At 32.8% G+C, this 17,399-nt stretch overlaps 1 long non-coding RNA gene across 1 annotated transcript; it reads left to right on the forward strand.

Annotated features, from left to right (window-relative positions):
- The first annotated feature begins 370 nt into the window (after window positions 1–370).
- Window positions 371–17,031, forward strand: LOC143253664 (uncharacterized). The gene is made up of 3 exons (XR_013029762.1): window positions 371–777; window positions 2,994–3,336; window positions 13,483–17,031. It is a non-coding gene; the product is annotated as an uncharacterized LOC143253664 (long non-coding RNA).
- Window positions 17,032–17,399: the final 368 nt, after the last annotated feature.

Genomic DNA, 17,399 nt, shown 5'->3' on the forward strand with positions numbered 1-17,399 from the left:
GTCTACCTTTCAAAATTCCTAGGGTTATGGGGTTCTTTATTTCTTTTAATAATTGTCAACATTATTAATATTATAACTATAATTAAGAGAGATAACTACACGATTTGATACAGATTTATATGTAATATAAAATATAACATATACATTATATTTTCGCATTTTTTTGTAAAGAGTGCTGTGTTTATTAACATTTAAATATAAAACATAATTAAACTAATTTTATTGAAAATTATTATGTCAGTGCTGCTAAACATGCGAGTGGTTAATAGAATAAATAGGACGTATTTTGTATTGATATTATTGCTTTTAAGAAAATTATTATAATAGAGAAGATTTAGAACTATTCCGTTAGATGGCTCTAACACATACTCTTAATAATAGAGTTTTTGTAATGCACATGTGCAGAAGTAATAAACATAAAGAATGTGAGTTTTATGTTATGTGTAGAGCTAGATGAAAATGACATTATAAAAGAAGTACAAATACTCTAGTGATATGCTTTGTCTCAAATGAGATCAGAACAGAAGAAAACGAGGAATGAAATTACGTAGGCTAAAATGAAGTTGGTAATGACAAATCGGTAGGACTTAGTGTACAACTTACAAGTATAAATCGTGATAATCAACGAAGTTTAACTATAGATTGAACGTGGTGATAGAATAATGTATTATTACTAATACGATTATTATTAACGCAATTTAACTATGTTGTTTTAAAAAAAAGACAATCTAATGTGCTGTAGGCAAGCAACTTTTCAACTTTAGTCCAATTATTTTTGTAAGTTTTGATTTTAGATTTCATTTCTATACTAGTAATATTGGTGAAATTGTGAAAAGTAAATCTTAATCAAATATATAAATTGTAAGTGAGCAAAGAGTTTAATACAAGTAACTGTAACTCATGGAACAGTATTAAGATGTCCAGTTTTACATTATAGTTGAATATGTTAATCTTCTTCTTCATGTATCAAATCTGCGGCAGACATCGACGACTATGGCATGCCAGACTTCTCTGTTGTCAATCCTCCTTATCAACTCGATGTAGCTCATTGAGTTCTTGGTGACATAGTTATTGAGGCTGTCGATATATTTAGTTCTTTGACACTACCCTAATGTTAATCTATGGCAGTGTAAAAATGTGAAAAAGCTAATGGAGTAAAAGTTGAAAGTAAAATGCTTTTTAAGAGCAAAGAATAGAGAGATCAAACTATTTAGAATTAAAGGAGCATATCATGTTGCAGTGAAATCAGAATTATTACCATCACTGTATCCTTCATATTGCTGGACTCCATAATAACTAGTTAAATTCTGTGAACTGTCCTTATTCAGCTGTACACATCATCAGTAATGGTAAGGAGTCTCAACATATTGACAGCCTTAATGACCTAAGCAGTTGCTAAGCATATAGCCCAAATAACCAACTGGTAGCATTGAAAAGTGGGCTAATGATCTAATAGAGTTGAAATAAAAATACCTACCTCCTTGAAAAAACAGCAAGGGGTAGTACACATCTGCACATTACCTTGGTACTGATTCACATGAAAAAATTAATTTCACTCCTGTATTAAAAAAAATTAGAGGGAATGTTGAGTACCATTACTTCAAAGTCAAGATTAATTTTTGTGTTCTAAAAGAACAAATGTAATTTTGCTATTTATACCAGACAAAATTTAAATGCATCTATTGTGAGAAATGGTAAATTTATTAATTAATTGCTAAACGAACTAGACACTCATTTATAACACTATTTTGTACTTGATGTTCTAGTTGAGCATTATGTTTTATAAAGATATAGGTATAGTTTCTGACAGCCTAATGGGCATGGATTGGGGTCAAAGTGCTTATACCACAACCTTTCACAGAGTTCCATTGAATATAGTATTATATATTTGATGTTTGATTATCAACTATTCATTTCAATCCACATTGCTGATTTAATGACAGTTCATTAGGGTTTGCACCTAACATTTTTTTTAGGGAGTCAGCAAGGACCTCATAACATGCATTTTTTTATGGGCAAATCATATAGCTTATTGTAAAATGTACTCTTTAGTAGAGGTATATGCAGATCCAGGAGGAGGGGCTCTTCCTTTGTTAGAATTCCAAATCCTGATACTTCTCTTTGGTTTATGTGATGGTTCAGATTGTATATGAATATTCTGATTTCAATTATAACAGAAATTATGGGAAAATACTTGCTGATTTTAATACACCTGTGAGGCTATCTTGATAGTTGCATCTGGACCCTCTTTCTTAAATTCCTGGATCCACCTCATGGAGGTTATCAGAAAAAAAGATTAATTAAATAGTTAATGATACATAAATTGAAAGGAAACTAAAGACATCAATATATCTCAATTTACTTTGTTGTGAACACATTTTATGAAAAAGAACACAGGTCAAAGTATTTAATTTTATGATTTTTATTTCATACCTAATCTTTAACCATTTCACAACAGGTCATGGGTCAAAAGTCATGTCATTGCATATGTTGACATGCATTCAAAATCTTATTGAACTACTATTTTATGAATTTATGTCAATAAGTTTAGAATCAAATTGTAGATTATAATTCAAACTTTAATATTATATGTGAGTTAATTTTTTAATTTAAAGTTAATATTAAAAGAACACATCCAGATATAGATTTTAGTGAGTTACATGGCATGTTGAATGCATCACTGGTTAAAATTAGATGTCAGTAATGTCAAAATACTAAGTGTATAGTTTGTACAAGTTAGAAACTCAAAGTATTAATATTGACAAGCCATAATATAAAATCCAAACATCATATCTTTTTTATTTTGTTGAGATATGGCTTATGTACTGAATCAAAACTCCAAATGATGGATTCAGTTGCATAATAGAAATATAATGTTTTTTTAGAAATTTTAGTACATACTCGAGGAAGTTAGACATTTTAACAATAAATTTTGTAAAAATAAAGATCTTTAATTTCCAAAGAATAATAATGTTCTGTTTTTTTTATTTCAGTTACGGTGAAATGTTGGCCATAATAATTACCTTTAGTAAAAAGAAAGGGTCAAACTACTGATGAAACCATCATCACTGTAGTCCCAGTGGTGATGGAAATACAAATTATAAAGCAGCACCATCAGGAAATGACTCCCAAATAATGGGACCATAGGAAGAGAATCTATTCTAACTGCTCCACTGCTATTCTTCTTGTTTGGAGAAAACTATCTGTTAATTATGTACAGCTCTCGGTCATACTAGATAGGCATTGACCTAGACTAAAGCAGTAATCCAGGGCATAGCAGTGATCAAATAAAAATACAGTAGGCTTGGAGAATTTATTGCCAAGATTCAGTTGAGGGTGAGTGGAGTTGATCCTTATGCTAGATGTTAAGATAAGTTTATATATGGAAAGTTCTTTGTTAGTTTACTTAAAAAAAAAAGGATATATAATAATAGGTCAACTGCAATATATCTGTTGCTGTCAAGATCAATACCAAGGTTCATCAGGCTGCTTGGTATATGATTAACTTAGTAGTGGTTTTATACTCTCCAATTACATGGATAACAACAGTAAGGGTATGAACTTGGAAGTGTAATTGTTACAAGTTTCCCATAATGAGTGGCTGATAAAACTTTTTTCTTTGTTGTATTCAAAAGTAAATACCTATTATTGACTAAGTAGAATATTTCTTAATATTACACATTGTGTAATGATGTTGACAATCGTGCCCCTGAGTAGTTATGTAGAGGGTATGCTTACCTATGATATGAGAATGTGAGATATTTTGTGAACTAAAGATCCTTAGATTTAGTTAGTCTGAAACAATTTTCTTTTATGTGGCCCAATACAAGATCTCAGCTGAGTAATGTGAAAAAAGTCAGTTAGTCCTATGTATTTAAAACATCAGAGTAGTTACATACAGTACATTTGTTTTCATTATTTAATATAGTTGATAATTTTGTGTTTCAATTTTTATTCAGTTTGTGCACTTCATTTAATATCAGTACAATTAGTAACACTTTTAAGATTACTTTGTAGTAGATATCTTTATTGAATCTCCACTTACCAAAAGAGACTTATTCAGTTTATCTCTAAAGTTAATTCAGTTTTAATTGGATATTCAACAAGTGTTAACTCAGTTTTACTTAAATATACTACATGCTCTTTTTTGTTCTTGATTTCTGCTTTTTTAACATGATGATTAGCCATTGAAATATCCTATTATCAGACTTTTAAGATTACTTTGTAGTAGATATCTTTATTGAATCTCCACTTACCAAAAGAGACTTATTCAGTTTATCTCTAAAGTTAATTCAGTTTTAATTGGATATTCAACAAGTGTTAACTCAGTTTTACTTAAATATACTACATGCTCTTTTTTGTTCTTGATTTCTGCTTTTTTAACATGATGATTAGCCATTGAAATATCCTATTATCAGATGTTGTAGATGCAATAAATTCTAGGAAATTTAAAGGAAGACTCAAGAAATGGTCAAAATATCAGGGATATATTGAGATGTCTTGTATTTTGTAAGTGTGAGGCATCTTTAATAAACCTTGTTATCCTTAAATTCTGTTATGAAATTTAGTAATTGTATGTCTATCAATGTCATTTATGTAAATAAGGAAAAGCAAATGCCAAAACAGCCCAATTTGGTTCAAATTAGTAATAACGTTTTACTTCTTTTAAAGTGGATTTAGGCAGTGTGTTTGTCATTTGGACTGAGTTTACTATGGAATGTTTTAATAATTCCACTTCTGATTCAGTGCAGATTATTTGAATTGGTTCTGTAATCTTGGTACTAAAAAGAGTCAGTTGTTTTTCTATAAAGGTCTGTGGACAGATGGCACTCATTGCAGTGTATTAAAACATTTAAAAACATAAGTCATCATTGTAGCTCAATCTTGACAGTATACTACTGAATTCTTTTATTCTTGGAGTTTAGGTTTTGGAGAAAATTATCAGTGGTAGGAGATTTTCTGTGGTCACATTACAAGGGTATTATCTTCATTGCATTTCCATGACTGTGGCTTTATTTTTGCTGGTTTGATTTCTCTTGATTTGCATTTAAGCATGAAGAGGTTGCTGATGACTACTAATAGAGGTAGTCCTTTGCGAGGCCATTGGAATCTTCATAAATACAGTCTTTAAGGTGAAAATACATAGCAGTGAAGTGGTAGGTAATGAGTTACATAATGGAAACAACAGGGAAGTTGGTTTAAAGGTTTAAGCCTGTTTATAATTTTTACGTGATGGCATCAAGCAAACCAAGAACTGGAATGATAGGAAACATTTATAATATCAAAACTGACAAAAATGTATTCCATGTGAATAGAAGCATCTATAAGTTCTAGTATAAAGGCTGTGGAGCTTGTCACTTGAAAGTGCTTGAATTTCTAGAAAGAGTTATCATATGGAAAAAAATAAAATTTGTATTTGTTGAATAAATTATATTCTGATAGTGATCTGATATAGATAATTCCTTAAAAGGAACAAAAACAAATAGCCTTTCTAAAAGTTTGTCTTAATTCATTAAAAATTTTATTTTCCAATGATTTTGTTTTATTTAGTCTTTTTCACTTGGAAAATAAAACTGTAAATAAGCTTTACCTATGAATACAAAGAAGTAGGAAATGTAACATTGAAATTATTCTTTCAGAAGTTTAAGATTTAATTTTTTTGATGGAACTGTATGGCAGACTTTACAGCAGTTGTTAGTGTTCTTTTACTTACAGAATCTTATGGGTAATAATTACTAAAATATATGTAGATAAATACAAATTAAAAAATGTTGCCTACCTCTCAACTTCTCTGAAAGCTATTATTTTACACACAATTACCATATCCATTGCTAACAAGATCTTTTGTTCAATAACAAGAAAAACACCCATATAATGTGTGGAACTAAATACAACATTTATTATGTATGATGTCCTCAAATTCCACCAAGTGGCTAGTATTTCGTCACAGGGATACTTACCGAAAATCCACATTAACAGGAGGAGTATGAAAAGGGTTAAAACCATCCAACCTTTCTTAGTGTCCAATGGTGAGATGGAGTTTACTGCAAGATTGCTTTCCATGCATATCTTTATCAGTGACAGGCCAATTTCCATAACTTTTCAAACAAAAATAGTGAAGCATTAGGAATGGTATGCCTTTACACCTAACTTACACTTTCTGTCTTTTGTCATAATAACTCATTGCACTATCTTATGATAAGGACTAAACTCCAGATAATGGTGGTCTACTCTTCAGTGTTCTCCCTGTGTATATTCTTTCCTCATTTTTGTAGTGAAGCATGAGAGAACCATTGCTTTCTCAGTCTTAAACCACTGGGGAAGTCAGAAAGGAAAGTTTCTTTTGTAAGTGGTGCTTTCTTCCTTGGAAAGAGACCAGTTGGACCCACCTTTTCTTTTAAATGTAGGACTGAGGTATTAACTGGAAGTGTAGTACAGGACATGCTGTTACAATATCTTCCAAGCCATTCCTGATATTTCTAACCAAATATGACATTCATTTACCTTGAGAAACATGTGAGGGTTCTTTGTAAATCCACCTTTGGTATAATATCTCGCATAAGTATTTGAGTAAGATAGACTGGTCTAAAACTCTAGTCACAATACACATTCTGGCATTTTACCCACTTTGGAAACGGGTAAAAATCAGCACTCAGTTTTTCCAATATCCTTTGCTTTACTTTCACAGAAATATAAAAATTGTAAAATCCTTTGGGCACGAGATTACTTTGCTTGAGACAGATACAATCTTTCAACAGGTGCTTGTCTACCAGGCCAGTACATGTTAGTCTTTTACAATATCATTCATTCCTATAAGTTTGTCACAACAGCTCAACCATCCAAATTTTTTAAAAACAAAACAAAATCGAGTATTAAATTAAAATGCAAGATTCATTTTATGACTTAAACATCAAACTACAACTAGAATAAATAATAATAATAATGACTTTGCTCTTGGATTTGTTGTATAATTGATAATATTCATTCATTCTGCCATTTATCCTGATTCTGATCTCAATAACCCCTGGGTGAAACATTCACTTAGTTGAGAAGCACTGCATCAGGTGACTCATGGAAGTTGCACCTCATGGGCATTCTGTGTGTGGGTTTTTAACTCTTAGTGGTGCAGAGATGTAAGTAGCATTTCTGAGGTTTAACATTTTCATTTCCTTATAGTGTATTTCAGATACATACTTATCTCTCTCCACTAACATTCACTTTTTCTCCAATGCAGTTTGTTTGCCTCATTAAGAATTAGCCTATATTCATGTGCCAGTTCTCATAAGGATTATTGTTTATGGAGGCTGTATTGCCCTCCTATTGATGGAGTGTACAGTTTTATGTTTATAGGCTATAACCCTAGCCCTTTTGAAAGGTGGACATTTCTTTTTCAGGGGCAGACTGAAGAAGAAAGTTTCACCTTATAAAAGTGCCTTGGTTATAAGTTTTTATCATTTTATATGAAGAACCTATGTTTTTTCTGACAGTCATGTCTATGTACAAGCTGACACAATACAAGCAAACACACGTAGTGGTGGAAATTTGTTCAAGGCTTGTGTAGGAAATTTCATGGCAGTAGCCAGTGAGGTAATAGTTTTTATTTGTGCAGAGTTAAGTATTTATTTGAAATACATTTTCAGATAAGGAAAATGTTAACTTTCCATTATAGCTTTACACCAAACACATTTCAACCACAATCAGAAATGTGGAAATTGGAGGATCTTTTGTTTTTGAGAACAATCAAGATAACTTGTGCTATAAGGTAAAAACATTCCTTCATTAGTTCATTTTTGGTAAACAAAATTTGCAGTCTTTGATAAAGCTGCCTATCTTGTCTAACTTTTGTTTTTTCTTTTTTTATTAATTTGTGGTTGATTTGATTAAAGTGAGGTCATGTATTTATATGCATTGTCTTCAGTGAGTATTGCAAAAGCATTGGAATCTCATTCATGATCCATTGGACTCCTTCTTCTTTCCCTACAAGTTGACTTTGCCTGGTAACCTGAAAGAGACAACACTTCAGCTGGTGTTCCTCTGCCTCCTCCCCATCCTGATTTGCACCTTTTCACAAATGCTTCTCTTACAGAATGAGTATATCCGAATCCTAAGGAGATCTCTGCTAATTAGACAGTGGTCAAACTTCCCTTCCCACATAAACTGTTTGGAAGTTCTTACATTTCATTGGGCCTTGGGTTATTTCCTACCTTTTAAAGTAAGGGATCATCTGGTCGTGATCCATTCTAACAACTTTACTGTTGTCTTTTACCTGAATTGACAAGGGGGGAACCCATTCACTATGCTTTTGAATGTTGGATCTTATTTTCTGCATCCAGTCTTGGTAAGTTTGTTTTTTTGCTTGTCGTGTCTCGGGTGCTATGAATCTTGTAATGGATCAGTTATCTTATTCCACCAAGATTCTTGTGCCTAAAGTATTTTGGTTGTTACACTACCCATTTGATACCCCATTTCCTTAATGCATTTGTCATTAATCACAATACCAAACTGTCCCTCTTCTGGTCTCCAGTTTTACATTCTTTAGCTTTGACAGAGGATACCTTTAGTTAGAATTGGACCAATCTTTATATTTATCCTTCTGTTTGTCTTCTTCCTCTTGTTCTCTCCTTAATCAGAACCGCTTAATGTCGAGTTCTTCTTATTGCATCATTCTGGTCAGCTCAGCTGTGGTTTCTGATCCTGAACCTCCTTCAATCATCCCCTCCCATTTTTTTAAATTTCTTCTGCATCAGTATCAGTCTGTCAGATTTCATCCTACCATCACCACATTCCAATTTCACACACAGATTTTGTCTGGTCCCTTGCAAGATGATCCAGATTATATGTTGGTAACCTCCCTTCTTTCTCTCTGTCTAACCTTCTTCTTTAAATGTTTCTCAAAAGAAATAGCATCCTTTCTCTCCCGTTTCACTCCTTTCACCTTATTTATTCACCCTAACTGGTTCCCATACCTGATTGTAGTCCTTCATGCTTTCAATCTTCCACCCTTTGAATCTTTAGCCACTTTTTCATTGTACCACTTCTTCCTTAAGATGTAATTTCTACTCCTTTTCATATGTGGTTGTCATAAATGAGGGATTTTCACATATGATGTCTGTCATATCCTTTGTCGCAAAACCCGTGTTCTCTTTTATCCAGATTATAGTTGGTTTTTTTCCCCCAAGACATCAGCAGTGCATGAAGAGGACATCACCTTCACTTCTATTTCCTTCCCCTCCATCTCCCATTTGTATTTCCATTCCTATCATGATCATCTCCTTTGTCCAGTATATGCATTGCTTCCTTCTGTAGATCCTGTTCCCATTTTTTTAAACCATGGAGTACCTCCTCTACTTGTGATTTATTTCCTATCACCCTTACCAGATAGACTTGTTAGTTTCTTCATCGTATCTATGTGTCATTTTCGTGTATTCTCATTATATTTTCCAAGTGTTTTTTTTTTCCATCAGAGATGTCATCTCATCTTTTCCCTTGTTATTCACTTCTCTTGTCTATTAGAAGAGATTGTGTAGACTGGCACACCTTTATAGCCAAATACTTGCATTATTTGGCTGTCTCCTCCTAATCTAGATATCACATGCTGCCCATTGCCATTTTCCACACATCATTTCAACTCTGAAAGGGTATGTTCTTCCTTTTTCTTCTTTTACTTTCAGTAGCCCTTTCTTCTTTCCTGAATTTTGCTCTGTGGTGAGTGGTGCTTGTCCAGGTATACTTAAAGCTTAATTTGCACCATATGGTTATTCAGGTTTATAATGCTTGCCGAAGAAATAGGGACCTCTGGGAGTTGCTTCACTTTCTCTTTCTTCATAAATAAGGTCCACACCAGACTGTTATAAATTATGGACTATCAACAGTTAAATACACTAGAACTAGCCTGCTCTTCAAAATAGAGTTTTATGGTCACCCATTGCACTGTCTGACAGAATTATGTTTCTCAGGACTCTCCACCACATTGTTCCAAGTAGAGTACAGAAGTCCTTGCCACTTACTAGTTCCTTGTCAAATCTTTCTAAGAATAACATTTATCTGCAACTAATTGTTGAAGTTCTGTCAGTTGCATGAATGCAGGTTTCAATAAATGTATTTAAACTGGCTACTCACCATAAGCTTGTAAAACTGATTCAGTATTTAATTGCTATTTGATGAAGTTTTGTTTTAATGGTTTTCTGTGTGCATCTATACTATATCACTGTACATTTTGGCATTCCTATATCATAGTTAACTTTTGCAAACTATGCATCAGAAACATTACTGAAACCTGCTGCAGCTGAGTGAAAATTTTTTAAGGGGAGTTGAATGTCTTTTACATGCATAAACTTTAAGTAATTAAGCTTAAGATGTTTCCAGCAGTGCTCACTGAAAGAACCATTTCTTTCCAACTGAGCAAGTGTTGAGCCACAGGTTAGCATAAAAAAATGTGATGTCCAATACCAGACACATTATAGATAGACTATAAGGTTCCACCCATGTGAAATATCTACCATTCACCACTGTTTTCTTGTGGCATGTGTGCTTTTCACAATTTATTCTATCCTGTTGGTAATGTGAATTAACCTCTTTTATATACAATTACAACAGAAAGTGTTCGTACCCCTGCATCCCAAGTGGGTTTTTGCTCATAACTTACTGCAATAAATTTTGTTAAAATTGTATCACATTTTGATAACATTAACACTTTCGAATATAATCAAAAACTGCCAGTGAAGCGTCTCTTGAGACACGTAGTTGCAAGACAGCTGATGTTTTTTTCATTATCTGATTATGTTTATGATAGACTTTAATATTACACCATCAGCTCTTGAACATTGTACGAAAGTATATATCATAAATCATAAATGAATAATCTATCGTATAGTTGGTTAGACCCTTTGACGTAACCTATATTTTCTGTGTATGAGAATACTGATATGTTTATTAATAGTGTTTTCAGCAGCTCGGGTTTTTTGCTAGGAGGTCTCCAGGCGATTTTTTTAAATGATACAATTTTTACTTTTTCGTGACGTTACTAAGAATAAACAATCAAAGTCGTACGTACAGTTATTACAGAAAGTGTTCATACCCCTGCGTCACAAGTGGTTTGTTTGTCATAACTTAAAAAGTATCAGGATTAGGCTAATAGAAGTATGATATATTATAAATATTATACTAATACACATCTACATAAATTTGTATGTAAATTAAACAACAAATAAACTGTTTATAAACAAATAACCAAAAATAGGAGGAGCAGAAAGTGTTCGTACAGTTCAGAATGTGTGAGAAAACTGATATTCCCGTAAAAAGTTTGTATAGTTTGGCAAATAAACTACATTATACCATTTCAGAACAAGGCAGTGGGTTCATAATTATTGGAATTTAGCCAGAAAAAAGTGTACTTCCGGCAATTTAGCGCTGTCTCCATCATTATCTGCTTGGTCATCATGGCAAACAGGAAACAACTATCCAGTGATTTAATAAAACGAATTATTGCAAAATACAAGTCTTGTGTGTCTCTTTCCAGCATTGCTACACAACGTAATGTGCCGAAATCTACTGTTCAAAGAGCATAATTGCCAAGTTTAAGCTTGCAGGACCAACTGCTAACCTCCCTCGTTCCGGACGCCCCCACCAAAATTCCAGAGAGAACCAAGAGGAAGGTTCTTATAGAAGTTAATAGGAACCCTCGTTTAACACATAATGACACACGGAAACTGGGGCTGAAGTAAGCACATCCACAGTTACAAACATGTTACGCTCTTCTGGGTTCAAAGCATGCCGTCCTCGTAGAACTTCATATTTAAAGCCTGTTCTTTTAGAAGCATGATTGATGTATGCAAGAAAGCATGTAAATAAACCCTTTACCTATTGGAAGAGTATTCTTTGGTCAGACAAGACTAAAATCGAGCTATTCAGTCACAATGATGTTTTCAATATTTTCCGTAAGAAGGGGGAACGAAATCTTCCAAAGAACACCGTCCCTACAGTTAAACATGGAGGTAGCTTGATCATGCTATGAGGTTCCTTCAGCTCCTCTGGTGTAGGCAGACTTCACTGCATCAACAGAATCATGAAAAAAGAAGAGTACGTTGATATCTTAGGCACTTATATCAAGAATGATGCTTGGAACTTGCGGCTTGGGCATCGTTGGATCTTCCAGCATAACAATGACCCTAAGCACACATTGAAATATGTGCAATCCTGGTTGCAGAGGAACCATATAAGCATTCTGGAGTGGCCATCGCAGTCACCCGATCTCAACCCCATTGAAAACGTTTGGCATGAGTTGAAGACCAGGGTTTGTCAGCGTCACCCAAAAAACTTGCAAGAGTTGAAGGCCTTCTGTAAAGAAGAATTGAAGAAAGTACCAGTCGAGTACTGTCAAACGATCATGGAGGGCTACGAGGAAAGATTGTGCCAAGTAATTCACCTGAAAAGCTGCACAACTGATCATTATAGTAGACACACAAACACTTTCTGCCCCTCCTATGTTTGGTTATTTGTTTGTAAACAGTTTATTTGTCATTCAATGTACATAAAAATATATGTAGATGTGTGTTAGTATAATATTTATAATATACTTTACTTTCATTATCCTAATCATGATACTTTTTAAGTTATGAGGAAAAACTACTCATGGCTCAGGGGTACGAACACTTTCTGTCGTAACAGCAAAAGGATAACCTTGTTATTGACAAGTTAGCAAGCTCTGCTCCAAATTGAAATACTTCACTGTCCAGAAGGTTATATTACTTAGGGCCTCCGCTGAGGACTCTATGAAATGTGTGAACATTTGTGCTGAGGAATGCTGTCATAGGCATCAAGTAGTGATACAACTCCTCTCCATTTTTGGTATAAACTGTGACCTTAAAAATGTTCTTGGATGTGGATTTATCTCCTGTGGCAGCTCTGTTGTCTTCACTCCACAGCGAATGTGACATTGTACACTTTACATGAAATTGGTATAGAACAGATCTTGTGTTTATGAATAAATGAACCAATGCATTTCTCTCTTCTATCAAAACAACATTGGCTTCTCTGTAATAGAATGTTCATACTGGTTTTCATGAGTTCACTCCTGCTTTCAAAGCAGGTTCTGACTGTGATGAAGTTATTACAATATTTAAGGGTAGAACACCATCTGTACAGTGAGTTAAAAACAAGAAAATCCAATATTTATGAAGACTAGTACTCCTTACATTCAATCTCTTAATGAATGTTTTTTCATAAGGAGTTTGCAGATGATTAGTTCAATGCCTGTACTGTTACTTGTATTTTTTATGTATATCTTCCAAATTTCTTATTCAACAAGGAATTCTTTCCAGCACATTTGCAACCTTACTCCCTGCAGTTTTATTGTGAGCTTAATTAGTGAATGGCTGTTTTTTGCTTGTCAGTTCCTGTATAACATTTGGATTATAAATATATATATACACATGCAACTTCGCAATATAGATAAGCATCTATTAATTATTTTTCTTTCTGCAGATAATTATAATAACATACAAGAAGACAGAACTGGACAGGATGTCCTGAGGTTAAGCAGGTAATAAATAATTGATGAAGACAAGAACAAAGTGCCTGACTGCATCCAATTTGCAAGGCCACTTAGCAAAGAGACTTAGTTCTACTTGCCTAACAAATGTTTTCACAGAGCAAATCCACTACTCATGACAAAGTACATGTTGCTGGCAGTTGAAAAGTTTGAAGAGAAGTGTGGGTCAGCAGAAGAATGTGAACCATTTGTTTATTAACAGATTGCATGGCTGGAAGCATCACCAGTTCTAAGGACCAGAGTATTGACTCTATTACTCTCCTTAGTTAAGAAATCAAAAGCGTAGTTCAATTTTCGATTGAATTCAGTTATTTTTTATCAAGACAGTTTTTATACCTTTTAAAAGATTTTAAACTATTAAAAGTTGAGAGAGAGATGATAAATTTATTACTAAATTATTTTTTTCATGAATTTAAATTAGCACTTGTGTAAAACCATGTGTACAAATTTTGCAATAAATATGTTGGTTTGAATTATCTTCCAATACAGATCCACTGTATAGGCAGATCTATCAAATTGATCGTAATTTTAGTTATTGTAAAGGTATAACACATTTTTCAGACTATATGAACATATAGATACAATTGCTTTGTTTTCAGTGTTACTCATTTTTACCACAAAACTATTCCTGATTTTTATACTTCACACAGAAACCAGTCTGATGAAGACAAGAAAATTAACTTTTGGGATTTGGAGGTTAACTTTGAAGTAACATGTCAATGTTTATACATCAAAGTGTGATGATCATTTCAAATGAAGATATATATATTACCTATAATAAAGTTTTCTTTACATTTATTTAATTAGTGGGCATAGGTTGTATCTTTAATAAATTGTATCATTTTGACAGGGCGAGATAAGCTTTTAGAGAATTCATCAATTATCATTAACCTTGAATATTTCAAACTATACAAAATAGGAGTGACTGAACAATATATGAGTAATGTGAAAAGTTTAACTTACACAACAGTTACATTTATGGACTGTTTGAATGAAAATATGTTTTATGAGTTAAGTCTCTGTTAATGATAACATCCAAAATTTTTTGTGCTATCAAATATAATAACTTTCTGAAAGTTGCACTAAACAAAGATAACTTTATAATTTGAGATGCAAGGAATGATTCCACATTTATCATGGACACTTTAATAATTATTTTTTGTTTTGATTCGTTTTTTACTTACAATCTTTCAATTTCTCAACACTTGTACTGGACTGTCTAATCTTTTTCTTAAAGTTGGAATATTGACAGAAACTTGATATGAAATGAATGCACAATGAATGTGTTTTCTCTTTATTAGCCATGTGCTTGTCACTAGAATCACACTTGTTAAAAATGTGACCTTATACACTACCTGATCACATTTTGACCCACTATGATTGTGAGACTTGTGATACTAAAAACTCTTGTATTTTTACTTCTTTATGCTGAAACCACTGTTGGCTACATGAATGAATATTTAAGCTTCTTTCTGTACTATCTATGATGAGAATGTTATTGGCAAATGTACAACAGAAATTAATAGGGACACAACACTGGACCAACTCTCAAGAACAGCCAACAGTCAATTTCTCCCCACTAAAATTACATAAATCTGGTACAGTAATATGAAATGCCCAGTTCTTTGTTTGAATAAGCCCCCAGCTAGTTCAGTGGTAAGTCTACAGATTTTCAAGGCTAAAATAAGGGGTTCGATTCCTTTTAGTGGGCTCAGCAGATAGCCCGATATGGCTTTGCTATAAGAAAACACACACACTTTGTTTGTATAATGTTTTTTCAGCTTTATGAGGCTTAAGCGCAACTGCTTTTCAGTTGTTAGTGGTAGGGTCATGCTATGTTCATGGACAAGTGGCAGAACCAAGAGTGCTTCTGACTATTTGAAACTTGTAGCTTTTAATGTCACTGTAGAAGTGGGATGTCTCCTAATTGAACTGGTATCGAAACAACAGCTGTTGCAACTTCCTAGTATATGCACATCAGCTTATTACTTTGCTTAAAACCATCAAAGTTACTATAAATGGCAATATACTTACATAAATATATCAGTGCAAGAAGATCATAGTTTCAGTGCAAAAAATTTTTCTTACTTTTCCACTACTGTTATCAGTTTTTACTGAATTCATGTAAACATTTTCAAGTTTTCCCACATTTCATTTGTTTATTTTTCCCACTGATGTTAATAAGTTAAAAATTGAACTTTTAATTGTGTTTTATGAAATAAAATATGACAGTTGAAAGTTTTTACCATATGGTGCCATAACATCTGGAACCATAGGCTCTTCAGTTAATTTTACAGAATATGTTCTACATGTTATCCTTGTACTTTAAGTTTGAAGATGGTATTTCAATTTTCTTTTAATGGTTTGATACTAATCATGAATTTGTTGTTTCTGACATTCACTGTCCTTAATCTTTTCTTTGTACACACTTGCCTTGAGAAGTCTCTAGAAAAAGAAATTAAATTTGGCAGCAACTTTCCATGCCACACAGTGTGATTAAGTTTGTCAGTGCCATAATCAGTCATGTATCTCAAATTAAGAAAAGCTGCATATTACTCGTGGCTCCAGAATTTTTATACATTCAGTATTTTCTACACTGTCCTTGAAGGCATTCCTATTTATAGTTTAGATGTTTTTTCTGCTCATATTCCACATCAATTCACATCATTTGACTTTTAAAATCTTTTTAATTTTCTTTTTTCTATTCTTGACTCTCACTGATGTTCTAACAATGGAATATGTGGACAATTTCAAGCATACTCTTAGCTTTTGCATTAATGATAACAGCTTTATTTGAAAAATTACAAAATGAAATTTCTCATATTTAAACTTACTATGATATTTAATTATTGTAATTATTCTGTTCAAATTAAACATGAGCTAAATGGTCACTAAATCTTCCCATTCCTTCTTTCTTTGCCTTGTTTTAGGACCAACATCCATGTCTTTAGTCTTTTGAGATTACCATAAAAGTAGTTTTGAATCATTATGCAAATATCTTTCAGTCATTATTTCAGGTACAGTATAACAATCATGCTGAAACAGTTACTGTTTGTCTTGTAATGTTTTGTTTTATATAACATTTCTGTGTCATGGAGATTTATATTTCTAGTATTTGTAATATCACTTAACACTTGAACATAATTACAATACTTATAGTATTTGTGATCATAAAATCATGCTTGTAATTAGACAAGAAACTGAATTCTGTTTAGTAAAATGAAAATGAGAGAAAATATAATGCATATAAATTTCTCTACAAGTGGGTTTTCACGACATCACTGATAATGCTAATATGTTGAAGCTGTATAGGAAAAACTTAAAATTTATACCAGTTTTGGTTTATCAAAGGCCTAGTTGCTATAGTTTTTTTTGTATTTTGACAGAAATTTACTTCAGTAAAAGTAAGGCTGTTATTGAATAACTGAACATTTTCTATAGCTTAAATTTTTAAATTATTCAGAATGTTTTTATGGGCTCATGAGTTTTCGTACAATTTTCATTGGAATAATCATAGCAGTGTTCAGGAAGAAAGGATGTTGGTGTTTTGGGTTAATTAGACTCTTAAGTCATCCAAGAAATGCACTGTTTCTAGTGGTAGACATAATAGGATTTTAGACTAATGTAAAAAAATATGGAATATAAGTCTAAAGAGGTTACTTCATTGTATTTGTGACTGGTTAGGCCTTATTTGGTGTAATGTAATCAGTCTTGAGCTCTGTACTGTAAGATATGTATTGAATTATTGGAAAAGGTTCAAAATAGGGCAACTAGAATGGCACTTAGGATGATCACTGGAATTTGCTAATCAATTAATTGAGCTCATTAATCCATTACATTCAACTAATCA

Source organism: Tachypleus tridentatus, chromosome 6 (assembly GCF_004210375.1).
Source record: "Tachypleus tridentatus isolate NWPU-2018 chromosome 6, ASM421037v1, whole genome shotgun sequence".
Taxonomy (NCBI): domain Eukaryota; kingdom Metazoa; phylum Arthropoda; class Merostomata; order Xiphosura; family Limulidae; genus Tachypleus; species Tachypleus tridentatus.